Source organism: Pelodiscus sinensis, chromosome 1 (assembly GCF_052426305.1).
Source record: "Pelodiscus sinensis isolate ZL-2025 chromosome 1, ASM5242630v1, whole genome shotgun sequence".
Taxonomy (NCBI): domain Eukaryota; kingdom Metazoa; phylum Chordata; order Testudines; family Trionychidae; genus Pelodiscus; species Pelodiscus sinensis.
Genome location: NC_143052.1, coordinates 134,627,074 through 134,643,498, shown reverse-complemented (window position 1 = coordinate 134,643,498; position 16,425 = coordinate 134,627,074). Strand labels below are relative to the sequence as shown.

General features: G+C 44.0%; 1 protein-coding gene across 5 annotated transcripts in view; it reads left to right on the top strand.

Moving 5' to 3' along the window:
• The first annotated feature begins 247 nt into the window (after positions 1-247).
• The window catches only part of FOXJ2 (forkhead box J2), a 37,805-nt gene continuing 21,627 nt past the window's right edge, over positions 248-16,425 (top strand). The window contains exons 1-2 of one of the 5 annotated variants that reach the window (XM_006119926.5): positions 249-1,625; positions 7,685-7,812. The gene's annotated coding sequence lies outside the window, so the exon portion shown is untranslated. Of the gene's footprint in view, positions 1,626-7,684; positions 7,813-16,425 lie in introns of all 5 variants that reach the window. The other 4 variants (XM_075901858.2, XM_075901848.2, XM_075901865.2 and 1 more) reach the window with 4 other exon arrangements.

Genomic DNA, 16,425 nt, shown 5'->3' with positions numbered 1-16,425 from the left:
ATTGAGCAGTGATCATATCGGGGGAATATGATTCGGGCTGGGGGTTATGAATTGCAGTACTGTGCTCCAGGCAGGTTGAGGGGGGTCACTCCCCAAACAGGTTGGGGGCTTTTTCCAGGTGGGTGCAGGGGATTACTCTCTAGACTGGTGTACGGGAGGCTATTCCCGGGGCTGGCTGGGTATCCCCCTCTCTAGGAGCCTCCTTAACTCGAGCAGGCGGGGGCGGCCACGGCCGGGGGGAGCCGGGGGAGGCGGAGCGGAGGCCGGGGAGGAGCCGGGGCCTGCAGTGGAGCCGCAGCCCGGAGCAGCCGGAGCAGTAGCCGTGGGAGCGGCGGGGCCCGGGGAGATTCAGCGCTGCCTGGCCGGGGCCCCCTGCAAGGAGCCCGGGGAGCCCCCCAGGGACGAGCCCGAGGCCCGGCGGGAGGCGGCGGAGGCGGCCGCCCAGCCCCGCTCAGGCCCGAGAGACGCCGCGGCCTCCAGTGGCAGCCGGGCCCGGGCGAGAGGAGCCGGGGCCTGGGGGAGCCAGGGACAGCCACCAGCCAGCCCAGGGTGACAGCTCCGTCCCCCGCCGCGGGAGAGACTCCGAAACCTAGCCGTGGGCAGAGAGCCTCACAGGCAGCTCCCTGGCACCCAGCCCCGGGGACAGATCCCGACCCCAACCCCAGTATCTGCCGGGGCGAGACCTCCTGCAACTCCATAGCCATCCGGCGTGGAGACACCCTTAGCTCCCCACTATCTCGTCTGAGGGTGCAGAGGAACCCTCCCCCTTCCCTCCATATCTAAAATAGACAACGAGATACCCCACCCCCGTTTCTCCCAAATCCAGGCAGTGGGATCCTTTAAGAGAGAGTCCCCGTATATCCATCGAGGTTGCCCACAAATACTTAGCCCAAAAGAAGCAAAACCCCAAACAGTTGCCCAGTAATTAATTAGCACCCAGTCAGTACCCAGCAAGTAAGCAAGGCTGGGGGGGGGGGGGCGAGACACCCCTGGATAACAGGATTCTAGATACCAATCTGGCAAGGAGCACCCCCCACTGAAAGGAAATATCTCACGAGTCCCATAAAGAAGCTGACCCCAAATATCCCATGTAAGGGGGGAAGACACACCTGTTAGCCATCGATAGGGGAAAGAAAAGAGACTGCCCACAATATCTGCAGTTAGCAAGAGGAACTCCCCCAGAGAAAGGGAAGATTTGCCTATCCAAAAGGGATGTGAATCTTAAGGGAAGAGAAAAAGGATCTCCAGTTAGGGAGAGAAAGGGGGATTGATCTCCCATATAACCAGAGAGGAGAAGAAAACAATATCTCCCAGGAGTGGTACACCTTAAATAATTAGCTACTAAAGAAGAGAGAGAGGAGGAGATAAATACCCATCCTAGGATAATACCAGTAGTCTGGGGTTGGGAGGGGGAAGACAGTCCCAAGTGGATCATTCTATCTCTCAGGTTCCTGACTTCATCCACAATACCCTCACTCTCAAAATCTCCCAAATATCTTGGAATAGCTGGAGCCTGGCAGCAATGCTCTAAGGATGGAGTCCACAGGAGGAGTGTGAAGGGCAGCACCTCAAAAACCAGCACCGGAGATAACTCCCCCCTTCCAGCAGAAAATCTTCCAGACAAAGTGAGTGGCCACATTATATCACCTCTCTTTTCCCCTAATCTCCTGTATTCCTCTCTGTCCTTCTCCTTTCTTCTCTCTTTTCTCTTCTGACTGTAGCTCTCTCCATCTTCTTTCTGTCTGCCCATTTCTGAATTTTCCCCACCCTTTTTCTCTATGCCTTTCTCCATCTTTATTTTTCTAATTAATTGTCTCCTTTTATTCATTATAAAAGGAACAGTCCTGATTTTCTTTCCAGTGCATTGCTTTTGAGAGAGCGTAGTAGCCTCATGAAATTGTATCCTAGTCCCTCTGCCATTTCCCATCCACCATCAGTCATTAGTGTATTGACTATATTGTGAACTCAGCCTTTATTATCACTGACATGAAATATATTTCTATCATCCAGGGGGCAAAGGCAAGTGAAGAGGGAGGATGAATCTGTGTATTGGTGCCGGAGGGGTGTGTATCATGCAGTGCCCATGAGACTAGGGGTGTGAATCCTATTGCTAGTGACCTCTGGGTTGCAGAAACCCTCTGTGCTTGTGAGTTGTATGAAAATCATTATTCATATTCTGGGTCGTAGATCCTACTGTACTCAGAGGCTATTGTAATGAGTCCTGGCATTGGTATATTTGGGTACCCATTGTTCCCTGGAGCCTAGGAATGAAAATCTCAGTGATGGTACTGGTGGAAACCACTCTGAAAAGAGGCTCCATTCCATTGCTTAGTATCCATCACATGTGGAACCTCGTCTTTTTAAGGGCTGGGAATATGAATCCTGATGCTTGTGTCTTGGAGTATAGGCCCCCCCTGCCTTATGAAAATGGGGATAGTTAAATCCCACACCAAGGAATCTTTGACTCTACCACAGTGCTCTTTCCCCTTCCCCAGAAAACAGTTGCCCTAGGTCATTCCCTGGGAAATCAAGTCCAGAAGAGACTTCATGTAAAAAACCCAACAACTAATGCAGATCTCTTTAGCAGATGTAGCACCCCAAAGACAACCCCATATAAATCCCAGTCTGAGGTATCCCTTTCCCCATTCAGGACACTAGCATAAATTCATTCTCCAGAGACAATTGAAAGTAAATCAAAGGCTAAAGGATCACTTGCTGTGACAGATATCAGCTCAGACTCCAGTAAGAAAATATACAGTTACGGGAGAATTCAACAATGGGCATAGAGAAGGATTCTTTGGTGTAACTGCAAAAACAGCAAGGAGTTCTGTGGCACCTTTAAGCGAAGCAGATTTATTTACCTTTCCTGGGTAAAAACCCATGATGCAACTGACAAAATGGTTTTTACCCACAAAAGCTTATGCCCAGATAAATTTGTTAGTCTTTAAAATGCCACAGAACTACTTGTTCTTGCAGCTAAAGACTAACACAGCTACTTCTGTGAGACTTGGTGTAACTGGACAGTAAACTTAGACGAAGGAGTTTCAGATCACCCCACCTCACCTTTGCCACTGCATTTTGACCTCTCCAGTTCTTAGTGTGGCATGGTGAGTTTACAGAGGAAGACTGAAATCATAATGTTTATGTTCTGGAGATGCTATAAGATGCCCTCTCACTTGTTGCTCCCTAGTTTTGCAATTCATCTGCTTTGAGGAAGGCAATAACAGGCATTTTGGCCTTTGTAAGCTCAAAGGGGTTCACTGATTCTTCTTGCTCTTGGGGTTAATTTACCTTCCTCTGCCCCAGTTCTTACAATAATGACTTGACATTTTTCTAGTGCGTTTGGTTCAGACAGATGTCAAAGCACTTTACTGAATGTACATGCCAGCCTTGCAAAATTCTACGTGTCCACAGCAAGTAATATTTTAAAGCATGTATAAAAGATTTGTGTTTTCATTCTTGTTTATCATCCTGATAAAGGATGGGTTTTTAGATTTTGTGGCTGAACTGGTAAATATGACAGTTTTGCAAGGCGGAATGGTGTATGAGGCCTGTCCTTAATTTTTGTTTGTTTATTAATTATTGGCAGAGTATTCAGTACTGTTCTAGGCACACAAATTAAGACAATCATTGCCCTTGCAGTCTAAAAGATACATATACAGAAGATAAATCCAGGGGGAGGGAGTGTATGGTTTGCTGGGGTTTGTTTGTTTGTTTGTTTGTTTGTTTTTTGTGGTGGTGGTGGTGTAGCTACTTGTTTATTTGGATTGGATCAACGATGGTCTAGATCAGGTGAACCTAGGCCAAAGGGTTGGATCTGGCCTTTGATCTACTTAGAACCAGACTGCAATTAGGTTCGTGGCTTCCTCCTGCCACGGTCTGAGCTCATGCTACAGCCTAGAGGCAAGTCTTGGTGTCCCCCCCCTCGCCATGGGGCTGCAGTGTGAATGCTGGCTCAGCCCTCAGGCCAAATCCAAGTAAGCTGGAGATGGGGCTGGAGCGTGAGCGAAGGCCAGAGCTTGTTGGGAGCCAGGGTTTTAGGTTTTCTTTTGTTTTGGGTTTTGTGTGTGTGTGTTTTTGTTAGGCGCCAGATCAGTGAGTGACCCTCAACTGATTTTTCTGTGCGTCAGTGGTCCCCAATCGAAAAAAGGTCCCCCACCACTGGTCTAAATAATATTTAATCCTGCTATGAGTACAAGGTATTGGATTAGATGACCTTTCAAGGTCTCTTTCAGTCCTGTGATTCTACAATTTTATGATTGTTTACCCAAGGCTGAAATGCAGCTGCCTCTGGGGTGGAATGCTGCACCAATAGCGTTACATAAAGGTGTTCCTGGCAGGGGAAGGGAGAAATATGATTTATTTCCATAAATGTGCAAGGTGTTTTACAGACAAATCAGATAACAGTTCTGTGTCCCAAGGAGTTTAACCAAGACAATATCTATGTGTCAAAGTTAGGTCTATGTCAGGGTTTCCCAACCTATGGGTTGGGACCCAAATATGGGTCACCATTACATTTCAAAAGGGTCGCCAGGTGTTTCCCCAGGTGACTCTTAAGGAACCATTCACACATTTTTTTGAATTGCCCTGGGTCACCAAATCTTCCTGAATTGTCAAAATGGATCCCCTCTGGAAAAGGTTGGGAACCGCTGGTCTATATAAATAAATGACCTGATTCTTGTAAGTGTCCATCAGCCCACAGTTGAGTTGAGTGAGAGCTGCTAAGTGCTCAGTAGTTTGAAAATGAGAGTACTTATTTAATTGCCTGAATACAGACTCAGAAGCCTGCCTTCAGGCTCCTGTATTTAAAAATTTCAGCTTACAGTATAAGGAGTCTGATCCTTTTAAGGTACTGAGTGCCCTCAATTTCCAAGAAAATCAATGAGAGTTGAGGGTGCACCAAATAAGGCACAAAATAAGATTTCCCATTAAATGAGAGGGGCTAACGAGGTCTGGTAGAACAACAGCTACCTAAAGGAATGATAGCATTATTAGCATATGACATTGGTCTCATTGCATGTCATGTTAGTCCTTTGGATTTTGTTTTATGAACAGTGTCTGGGATCAGGGTAAGAGCAATACCACATCGAACTGAACTAGCAGAGTCAATTTAAGGAGACTGAATGTTATTACCTACTTTGGAATCTGGTTACAATCCCTGATTCTTGTGAAAATTATTGAGTTCATGGATGTGGGACTCATATACTCAGTTTGATTTTAAATGCTGCAGGCTGACCCTAGGAAAGTTCTCTTTAATCAACCACAGAGGTCAGAGCAATGCAGGCCTTTTCCATACCCCACCCTCAACCAGTGGATCTCAGGCCACTACAGCAGTAGTGAGCTGTAGTGGGGATTTCAGTCTCCATGACCCGTTCAGACCTTTGGCCTCTCTGTTGAGAATGTCAGCAGGAAGACCTATTAATGTTGATTGTTATGTGGGTATCTATCCATGAAGAACTGGACTAGCAATCATCCAGTCCATCTAACCTAGGGCCAGATTGTAACTATTGCCTGATAGTAGAACCCAGTGAGTTCTACTGCTGCAGACACTGCTTCAGAATCTCAGCTTTCATTTTAAAATACATATTTCTGGGCCTCGTAGTTTGACGATAACCTTGAAAACATGAATCAAGCATTTGAGTCTGCAGAAAGCTACTGATTCAAGCTCTGAGAAGTGTGCACTGCCCCATTCAGCTCTATTGAATGTTATCCTGGAAATCTAAAGATAACCTTTAAATGTCAAATGTCAGTAATTGCTAACTATTTCACTGCCAATTATTTTAATAGAAGCATGCAGTTAATGTGCTTCCCCCATTCCCAAATGGCCTCTTACACCTCCCTCGGTGTCAATGGCCCCAACTGGTCCCTATCTTGCTCACAAAATCTTCAGCTAGCACTCTGAAAACATCTACAATACAGTTATGCGTTGTGAGTGCAAACGTCTGTGGCTTGTTAAGAGTGAAAATGAGGAGACAGTTGAAAATAAAATGCATTTAATGTCCAAATGAGTAACACAGTACTGAACACACTATTCATTTTCATATTTAACTCATTTTAAAACCTCCATTTCAAAATGTAAATGAAGCTAGTGCAGAATATCTAGAATGGCTCAATCAAGAGACCTTGTAGCAGAGTTCAGGACCAGCTTCTTAAGGAATTCTTGGGACATTATCAACATGTGAAAGGCCTGTTATCCATTCCTCCATTCCCCCATCACAAGGGTGGGATTGGTGCCCTAGAGGTGAAAGATTCAGTATCCCATTGCTGCTGCGGATTTTCACTCCCATGTCAGCACTCTCCTCAGATTCCGTCAGTGATTTCCTGTCTGTCATTGCATCAAATTTAAGTTCCACTTCTGCACCTTTAAGGCCCACCTACGTCTCTATTCTGATTTCCTTCCATTCTCCTGCAGTCCTACAAGTTCTCTCTACTACTCTCAGCATCTCTCTTTTTCCACTCTTCTTTGGGCTTTCCGTCCTGCTGCCCTGTATGCCTAGGATACTCTTCCTGTCCTCACATGCGAAGCTTCCTCCGTCCGCACCTTAAGATCAGTTTCTTCCAGGAATCTTTTTTAGCTGCAATGTATTGGACCCCTCATCAGCAGGGCCCTACCAAATTCATGGTCCATTTTGGTCAGTGTCATGGTCATAGGATTTTTAAAATGGCAAATTTCATGATTTCAGATATTTAAATCTGAAATTTCGTGGTGTTATAATTGTAGAGTATTGCTACTCTTATTTCTCTGTAGCTGCTGGCAGCAGCATTGCTTTCAGGGCTGGACAGCAGTAGAGCGATGGCTGCTGTCCAGGAACCCAGCTCCAAAGATAGAGCTACAACCAGCAGCAGTGCAGAACTAAGGATGGCATGGTATAATATTGCCACCCTTACTTCTGCGCTGCTGCCTGCAGAGCTGGGCCCCTACTCATCAGCTGCCACACTCTGGCCATCCAGATCTGAAAGTAGCGATGCAGAAGTAAGGGTTACGTGGGTATGGTATTATTGCCCTTATTTCTGCACTGCTCCTGGAAGGTGAGGTGCTGCCTTCAGAGCGGGGCACCTAGCCAACATTACAACCACTGTTTTCCAGTTGCCCAGCTCTGAAGGCAACATAGAGGTAAAGATGGCAGTACCATGACCCCCCTAAAATAACCTTGTGATCCTCCTGCAACTCCCTTTTGGGTCAGGACCCCAATTTGAAGGCACAGTGGTCTCCCCCGTGAAATTTGTATAGTATAGGGTAAAAGCACACAAAAGGCCAGATTTCACAGGAGGACACCAGTTTTCATGGTCTGTGATGTGTTTTGCATTGCTGTGAATTTGGTAGGCCCCTACTCATCAGTCGTCTTCCACACGTGTGTTATGACCCTGGCTTGGGGTTGCCTTTGTTAGCTTGTGGGGATAGGGACTTTGTTTTGTTTGGCTTAGGTCAGATACCATGTCCATTAATGCAGCTGTATAATGAATGATCTTCTGATTCTCCTGAACTATCCAGTTTTGCCAGCATGGGCTTGGCTAGTAGTGTTTTAGAGGTGAAAGGCTCCATAATCCCTCTGACTCATCCAGTCTCCCACCCTTCCTCTTTAACTGCCCCTCCCTGCCCCTCTTGTGTGGTGGTGCTGTAGCTGCTGATCTAGTGTTAAAAGGCCCCACACTATATCCTGTGATTCTCCCTGATTCCTTCCAGCTCTTCAGGATGCTTGGATTGGAACCCTAGAAGCTAAGGACAAGTGCAAGGTTCCTGACTGCCCTGAGCCAGCCAGTTCTCCCGATAAAGGGCTGAGTTGGAACCAGTGAACTACAAAGAAAAAAAGAGTAGGTTTGTGCTCTGTTTTGCTTCTCTCTGCGCATATTGGAGTCTGAATTTTTTTTGTGGAGAATCAAGTCGGGATTTTTTAATTCCCCCAAATAAAGGTTTATTTTTTAGCTTATTTTTTACATTAGAATTTCAGGTCTCATTTACACAGTTGCATGTGAAAGATTCTGTGGATAACTGTAGAACTAGTAGGATTATAATGTAACTATCAAGGCAGTGACATCTGAATAACTGAGATGGAATAGGCACCTTTTGCAGATCTTCACTGAAGGAGTAAGGATGTTGAATTTTGCACAAAACCAATTCTTCTAATTTTTTATTAACCAAAAAACCCTCAACTCCCCACCATGACAACCACCTGCACACAAAAAAAAAACCCCCAGAAGAGATTGAATAGTCTGCTTAAAAATCTTTTCCAGGTCTCTTACCTACAACCCTCCTTTCCACTGAAAAGATAAGCCTAGTGTGCATGAGCACTGGACTGAGACTCAGGAGACCTGGATTCTCCTCTGAGCTCTGTCACTGATCTGCTGGGGACCTTGGGCGAATCACTTTGCCTCTCAGCACCTCAGTTTCCTCATCAGTAAAATATATCCATTTCAGATCCTTTTAAAAGCACTTTGAAATGTAAAGATGAAAAGTACTATCTAAGGCCGTGTCTTTGCTTACTGCACTGAAGATGAATGTTCTGGCGTTCGATTTAGCGGGTCTTGAAAAGACCTGTTAAATCGAATTCTAAGGGCGACCCCAGTCGATGCTGGTACTCTTTGATTTGCAAGAAGCAAGGGAAGTCAACAGGAGCACTTGATCCTGTCAACCTTCCACTGTGGAGACGGCGCCAAACTCAGCTTAAGGTACATTGACACCAGCTATGTTATTTACGTAGCTGGAGTTGCGTACCTTAAGCCTACTCCCAGGCCTACTATAGACCTGGCCTAAGAGCTAGGTGTATTATTATTCCAGATCTATCTAAGCTAGCTTTGTGAAAAAAACAAAATGCCTTTCAGACCTGGCTTATGTGTCATGAAGGAGCAGAGGGCAGAGACCCAGTTTTTTTCCTTAGCAGATCATCTATAAGCTGAAAGGCACCAGATCTTGTCAATGTGATTTTAAGTTGTTTAAGTTGTTTTAAACTAAAGTAAATTAAAACTAAGCTAGTTTACATGTTGTTTTTTAAATATGTTTAAAAATGACCTAAGCAAAGACAGCCTGGCTCTCCTTAAACTATACAGTCCCCTTTTCTTGGCCAAGTCATGACTTTCTTGACTTTTGTGGGTCTGTCCTCTCCTGGTTCCCTCCCAATTGCTTTGGTCATTCATTCAGTGTCTTTTTCACTAGGATGACTCTTCCTTTCTCTATCATACCATAAGGATACCACTGGGCTACATCCTTAACTCACTCCTCCTCTCCTCCTACATACACCTTTTTTGGGGATTTTATCTATTCAGGTGGCTTCACTACCATGTTTATGACAATGACTTGCAAATCTACCTCTCCACTCCTGACCAGTCTTCCTCCATTCAGTCATACATCTTAGTCTATCTCTTTTACATTTTCCTGTGAATGACTCAGTACCAAATGAACATAGCCAAAACGGAACTGTGAACTTCCTTCTGAAACCATCCCCATCATTCCCCCATCATTTTCTTTATAACACTGCCACACTTCAATCACCCAGACTCACAATCTCTGTATCCTTTCTAACTCCTCTCGCTCTTGTCCCACAGTTGGAGGTTGTGTCTATATCCTACTGTTTTTTATTCCTTAACCTAAGTTCAACCATTCTCACAATCCACACAGGTAAACTTGCTGTTCATTTGGGTAACTGGTTACCCATTTAAATAGCTACACTCTTACATCCCTACCTGACACAAGCACCAATCACTGCAGAACACAGGTATTAAGATTATCTTCCTGGCCTATTGCTCTCTCCATGTCACCTTCCTCTTCAAATCTATCCATTTGCTCCCCATTGTCCACCCCATCATGTTCAAGCTTCTTGTCCTCCCTTAATGCACTTCTGTAGCTCCCTTCTTATCTGCCCTAAGGAAGTTAAAATGCGGTTATCAGGCTAATCGTATAGTTGGTACAATTTGCTTATGCTTATCTGATAGTTGACTAGTCACTTACATCCCTAATCCTCCCTTGTCACCTGTTGCATTGCCCTCTGTGGCATCATTGATGCCAACATAAGATTGGCTGTACCGTAGGGACGTTTCAGAGCATGATTTTACATTCCTGCCCATCCTGACTAATAGCCATTGATGGATCTATCCTCCATGAACTTATCTAATTCTTTTTCAAATCCAATTATAGTCTTGGCCTTCACAACATCCTCTCACAAAGAGTTGCACAAGGTGGACTGTGCATTCTGTGAAGAAATACTTACTGTTGTTTTTAAAAACCACCTGCCTATTAATTTCATTTGGTGTCCCCTAATTCTTGTGTTCAGAGAAGGACTAACATTTTCTTATTTACTTTCTTTCTACCCATCATGGTTTTATAGACCTCTATTATATCTCCCCTTAATCATCTCATTTCCAAGCTGAAAAATCCCAGTCTTATTAATCTCTCCTTATGTGGCTGATGTTTCATACACTGAATCATTTTTGTTGCCCTTTTTTGAACCTTTTCCAAATCCAGTTCTTTTTTGAGACAGGGCAGTCAGAACTGCACACAGTGTTCAAGATGTGGGTGTACCATGGATTTATATAAAAGCAGTATTTTCTGTCTTATTATATATCCATTTCCTAATGATTCCCTATATTGTTAGTATTTTTGACTGACCCTGCACATTGAGTGCATGTTTTCAGAGATATATCTACAATAACTCCAAGATCTTTCTTGAGTGATAACAGCTACTTCAAGCCCCATAACTCTATATGTATATTTGGAATTATGTTTTCCAATGTGCATTACTTTGCATTTATCAGTGTTGAATTTCATCTGCCCTTTAGTTGCACCATCACCCAGTCTTGCAAGATCCTTTCGTAGACTTTTGCAGTCTGCTTTGGACTTAATCTGTCTTCAGTAGTTTTGTATAATCTGCAAATTTTGCCACCTCACTGTTTACTCCCTTTCCAGATCATTTAATGAATATGTTGCACAGTACTGGTCCCAGTACAGATCCCTGGGAAACACCACTATTTACTGTTCTCCATTGTGAAAACTGACCATTTATTCCTGCCTTTTGTTTCCTATCATTTAACCAGTTGTTGTCCCATGAGCGGACTATGTCTCTTATCCTATAACAACATATTTTATTAAGAGCCATTGGTGAGGAACCTCCTCAAAGGCTTTCTGAAAATATAGGTATACTTTATCCACTGGATCACCCTTTTCCACATGCTTGTTGGCCCCCTCAAAGAATTTTAGTAGATTGTTGAGGCATGATTTCCCTTTACAAAAATAATGTTGACTCTTCCCCAACAAATCATAGACTCATAGACTCATAGACTTTAAGGTCAGAAGGGACCATTATGATCATCTAGTCTGACCCCCTGCACAGTGCAGGCCACAGAATCTCACCCACCCCTCTTAGAATAATCCTCTCACCTATGTCTCAGATATTGAAGCCTTCCAATACTTTGAAGGCCCCAACATGCAGAGAGTCCTTCAGCTGTGATCTGTGCCCAATGCTACAGAGGAAGGCGAAAAACCTCCAGGGCCTCTGCCAATCTACCCTGGAGGAAAATTCCTTCCTGACCCCAAATATGGCGATCAGCTAAACCCTGAGCATGTGGGCAAGACTCACCAGCCAGACACCCAGAAAGTTCCCTATAGCAACTCCTATCATCCCTCCATTGACCTATTTCCAACTGGAAATGAATGGTCAATTAGTTACCAAGATCATGTTATTTCATCCAACCATCCCCTTATCATAGAATCAGAACTGGAAGAGACCTCAGAAGGTCGTCAAGTCCAGCCCTCTGCTCTAGGCAGGACCAATCCCATCTAAATCAACCCGGCCAGGGCTTTGTCAAGCCGAGACTTAAACACCTCTAGGGATGGAGACTCCACTACTTCCCTAGGTAACCCATTCCAATGCTTCACTACCCTCCTAGTAAAATAGTTTTTCCTAATATCCAATCTGGACCTCTCCCACCACAACTTGAGACCATTGCTCCTTGTTCTGCCATCTGTCACTACTGAGAACAGCCTCTCTCCATCCTCTTTGGAACCTCCCTTCAGGAAGTTGAAGGCTGCTATCAAGTCCCCCCTCACTCTTCGCTTCTGCAGACTAAACAGACCCAAGTCCCTCAGCCTCTCCTCGTAGGTCATATGCTCCAGACCCCTAATCATTTTGGTTGCCCTCCGCTGGACCCTCTCCAATGCGTCCGCATCCTTTTTGTAGTGGGGGGCCCAGAACTGGACACAGTACTCCAGATGTGGCCTCACCAAAGCCGAATAAAGGGGAATAATGACATCTCTGGATCATGTTAATCTATGTTTGATAATTCTGTTCTTTACTATAGTTCCAGTCATTTTGCCATGTACTGTAAAGTCAGGCTCAGCAGCCTGTAATTACTGGGATCATGTCCGGAGCCCTTTTTAAAAAGTTGGCATTACATTAGCTTATCCTCCAGTCATCTAGTACAGAATAAGGATGTTAACTAACATATATTTGTGTAAATGTGTAATCGCTGGATTTTTTTAGTGGTAACATGTTTACATGTGGGGGGGGGGGGGGAAGAGGCAGGAACCATTGCTCATATAGAGCTGGCTTTTAAACTGGTTCTCTGTGAGCACTGGCTCCTGCTTCTTCTCCCCACCCCCGCCTCTGATAAAGAGGCAGCAGCACGGGGTGTGGGAGGAGGGACAGGCGGTTCCATGGGAGTTGTTACGCACAAGGAGTTGGCTTGAAAGCTGCTTCTCCTGTGTACCAGGTCCCACCTGCCTGCCCACCCCCTGCACTGCTGCCTCTCTATCAGAGGTAGCAGCATGGGGGAGGGGGCAAGTGGCTCCGTGGGAGTTGGCATGCGTTGATTCCCAACAGGCACCGGCTTCTGCCTCCTCTCTCTTTCTGCCTCTGATAGACGGCTACACATTAACATTCCTAGTACAGAAGCTGATTTAAATGACCAATGTGGCCTTTTGCTTATTCTGTTCTTCCACAAACATCCCATGTATTTAGTTCCACACCACGCATGTGGAATGCCTTCCCTCTTGTCAGTTCCTAAAGTCATTAACTTATCCTTCTTCAAATATCTTGTCAGGTCAGTTCTACTTTGATACCTTCTGGAACTGCCAACCATTAATGACCAAGCAGGAGCCAGTGGAGGTCATATAATTATGTATTTACATACTTTTAAACTAATTCATCAGATTCATATTATCAGCTTCTTACTCTCATCCTTCCTCCCTGTTTCCTTTATCAAGGAGGAGAATTAAAAAAAATCTGGAGAAGTAGACAAACCCACAAAGCAACCGGGAAGATGAGGAATGGTTTAGAGCAGGTGTGGGGAACCTAAGGCCCATCCAGCCCCTGGCCTGCCTGGACATGGCTCCCGAGGCTCAGGTCTCCCTCCCAGCATTGGGGAACCTTGCCTCATAGGTCATGTGCTCCAGCCCCCTAATCATTTTGGTTGCCCTCCGCTGGATCCTTTCTAATGCATCCACATCCTTTCTATAATGGGGGGCCCAGAACTGGACACACTACTTCAGATGTGGCCTCACCAGAGCCAAATAAAGGGGAATAATCACTTCTCTAGATCTGCTGGCAATGCTCCTCCTAATGTAAACTACTATGCCATTCTTGGCTATAAGGGCACCCTGTTGACTCATATCCAGCTTCTCATCTACTGTAATCCCCATGTCCTTTTCTGTAGAGCTGCTACTTAGCCAGTTGGTCCCCAGCCTGTAACAATGCTTTGGATTCATCCATTCTGTGTGCAGGACCCTACACTTGTCCTTGTTGATCCTCATCAGATTTATTTTGACCCAATCCTCTAATCTGTCCAGGTCACTCTGGACCCTATCCTTGCCCTCCAGCATATCTACCTCTCCCCCTAGCTTAATGTTATCTGTGAACTTGCTGAGGGTGCAATCCATCCCCTCATCTAGGTCATTAATAAAGATGTTGAACAAAACCGGCCCTAAAACCGATCCTTGGGGCACTCCACTAGAAACTGACTGCCATCCTGACATCAAGCCATTAATCACTACCCTTTGAGCCCAACAGTCTAGCCAGCTTTCTATCCATCTTACAGTCCATTTATCCAATGCATACTTCCTTAACTTTCTGGCAAGAATGTTATGGGAGACCATATCAAAATCTTTGCTAAAGTCAAGGTAAATCACATCCACTGACTTTCGCATGTCCACAGAACCTCATCATAGAAGCTAATCAGATTGGGCAGGCATGACTTGCTCTTGGTAAATCCATGTTGACTATTCCTAATCACTTTCCCCTCTTCCAGGTGCTTCAAAATGGATTCCTTGAGAATCCCCTCCATGATTTTTCCGGGGACTCAGGTAAGGCTTACTGGTCTGTAGTTCCCTGGATTGACCTTCCCTTTTTTAAAGATGGGCACAACATTTGCCTTTTTCCAGTCATCTGGGATCTCTCCTGATCTCCACAACTTTTCAAAGATAATGGCCAAAGGCTCTGCAATGACATTTGCCAACTCCCTCAGTACCCTCGGATGCATTAAATCCGGGTCCATGGATTTGTGTATGTCTAGCTTTTCTAAATAGTTCTTAACCTGTTCTTTCTCCACCGAGAGATGCTCACCTCCTTCCCATACTGCGTTGCCTAGTGCATTTGTCTGGGAGTTGACCTTGTCTTTGAAGACAGAGGCAAAGAAAGCATTGACTACTTCAGCTTTCCCCACATCATCTGTCACTAGGTTACCTCCCTCATTCAGTAAGGGCCCCACACCCTCTCTGATAACCCTCTTATTCACCCATAGTGAAGTATAATTTTCCACTGATTAATCCAGGTTCGTTAGAGGAATTAAGATAAAATTTCTCTTATACGACCAGTCTTACAGAGAGTATATTACATTATTTTAACCCAATAGATCTTTTTCTTTTTTAGAGTAATGGGCAGATGTTCTGAATTTGTGATTCTAAACATTAATCTAATTCTGATTCTGTCTCTAATTTCAAAGGTGTATCAGTGTTAGTATAAACTATATTGAAGGTTTGCAATGGATGTCATATTGATATGCAGCTAATATTAAAACCAGTCTCTGCATCCTGGATCATTCTAGGCCTGGAATATCTTCTGGAATTACTTTCTCTATCAGAGGCCTGAATAAATTTCATTCCAAATAAATACAGGTACTCATATCAAGTTACTCCAAAATTAATACCCAATACCTCTTTCTCAGTATAAAATTAATAGTTCTGTTAATACTTAAAAAACAATGATTGGTCCTGCAGCACCTTAATGGTTTTGAAGCAAATGCAGTGGATTTCTCTTGCTCATATTTGCATGTGTGAGAAATTACAACTCCTACCTCTACTGGTGAAAGCATCATTTAGTAACAGTGAGGAAAGCTCTGGATTAAAATGTACCATCATCGTAGAACTCCTCAATGTACATCTTCAAAAGCTTTGTTCTATTTTTGGTTCAAATCATTTTGTATTTTTTCTGTAACCTTAGGCTTATTGTGTATATATATTTGGGATACAACTTTTATAGTAATGTTAACAAAGTTAAAAATGACCTCATTTGCTAAACATTTTTAGGTAGAGCCATGTTCTCAATAGCGATGTTATTGTATAGCCATTTAAACGGTTAACCGATAAGCCTAGGTTTAAAAATTGTTTCCTCCTGCTGACCATCTCAGCCTGCCACCCTGTGCTTCTGCCTCTGTATCAGGCAGCAGCGCAGAGAAGCAGGGGGTTCCCTGGGAGTGGGACTGGGTGCGCATTTTAGTAACTGTGTAACCGCTAAAAATGGTTGCGGCTACACAATTACTAAAATACATGACATCTAACTTTCCTAGTTCTCAGTTGTACTTCTTTCTTATAAAGGTTGTGTTGTCTTTCCCTGAACCTATGCTAGGCCAGAAATAAGCAATTTGGTATTTTTCTTATCTTTAAAACCACTTTCTTTGAAAGTTTTCAGAATCCCCTTAACATTTCTGGAGTATTCCTTGACATTTCTCCCATATGTCTAAATAGCTAACTATAAAATAGAAATCTTGGTGAACTTGGTCTATGCATTTTTTTTAATCTGACAAGTCAGTTTCTACTCTGTATGATACCATTTGTGCCTATATAACCTTTTACTTGTCTCCATAGCCAGGATATTTTAGAATCTGTCTCTAACATGACCTATTGATATATTTAAGGTAGGTCAAGATTTGTAGACTTGCCCTTCCTGACAAATTTCATACATAAATACTGTGGTTTTGGAACTGGATTATGATCTATTTCCAAACTGGGGTTTATGGTGACTTTATAGTCCCCACACATCTTCACACTTAATTAGATTCAGGAACACACACAGACAGTGCAGCATATTCACTTAAACACATCAGAAGAAATTATTCCCTGGTTCAGTTCTTCTAAATGCCTTTCTGCAGGTTCTCACAAAATATAAGATATCAGTTGAGCCTTAAGAAATGTTAAATTGGCCTTTTAAAAATGTATTGTTATAT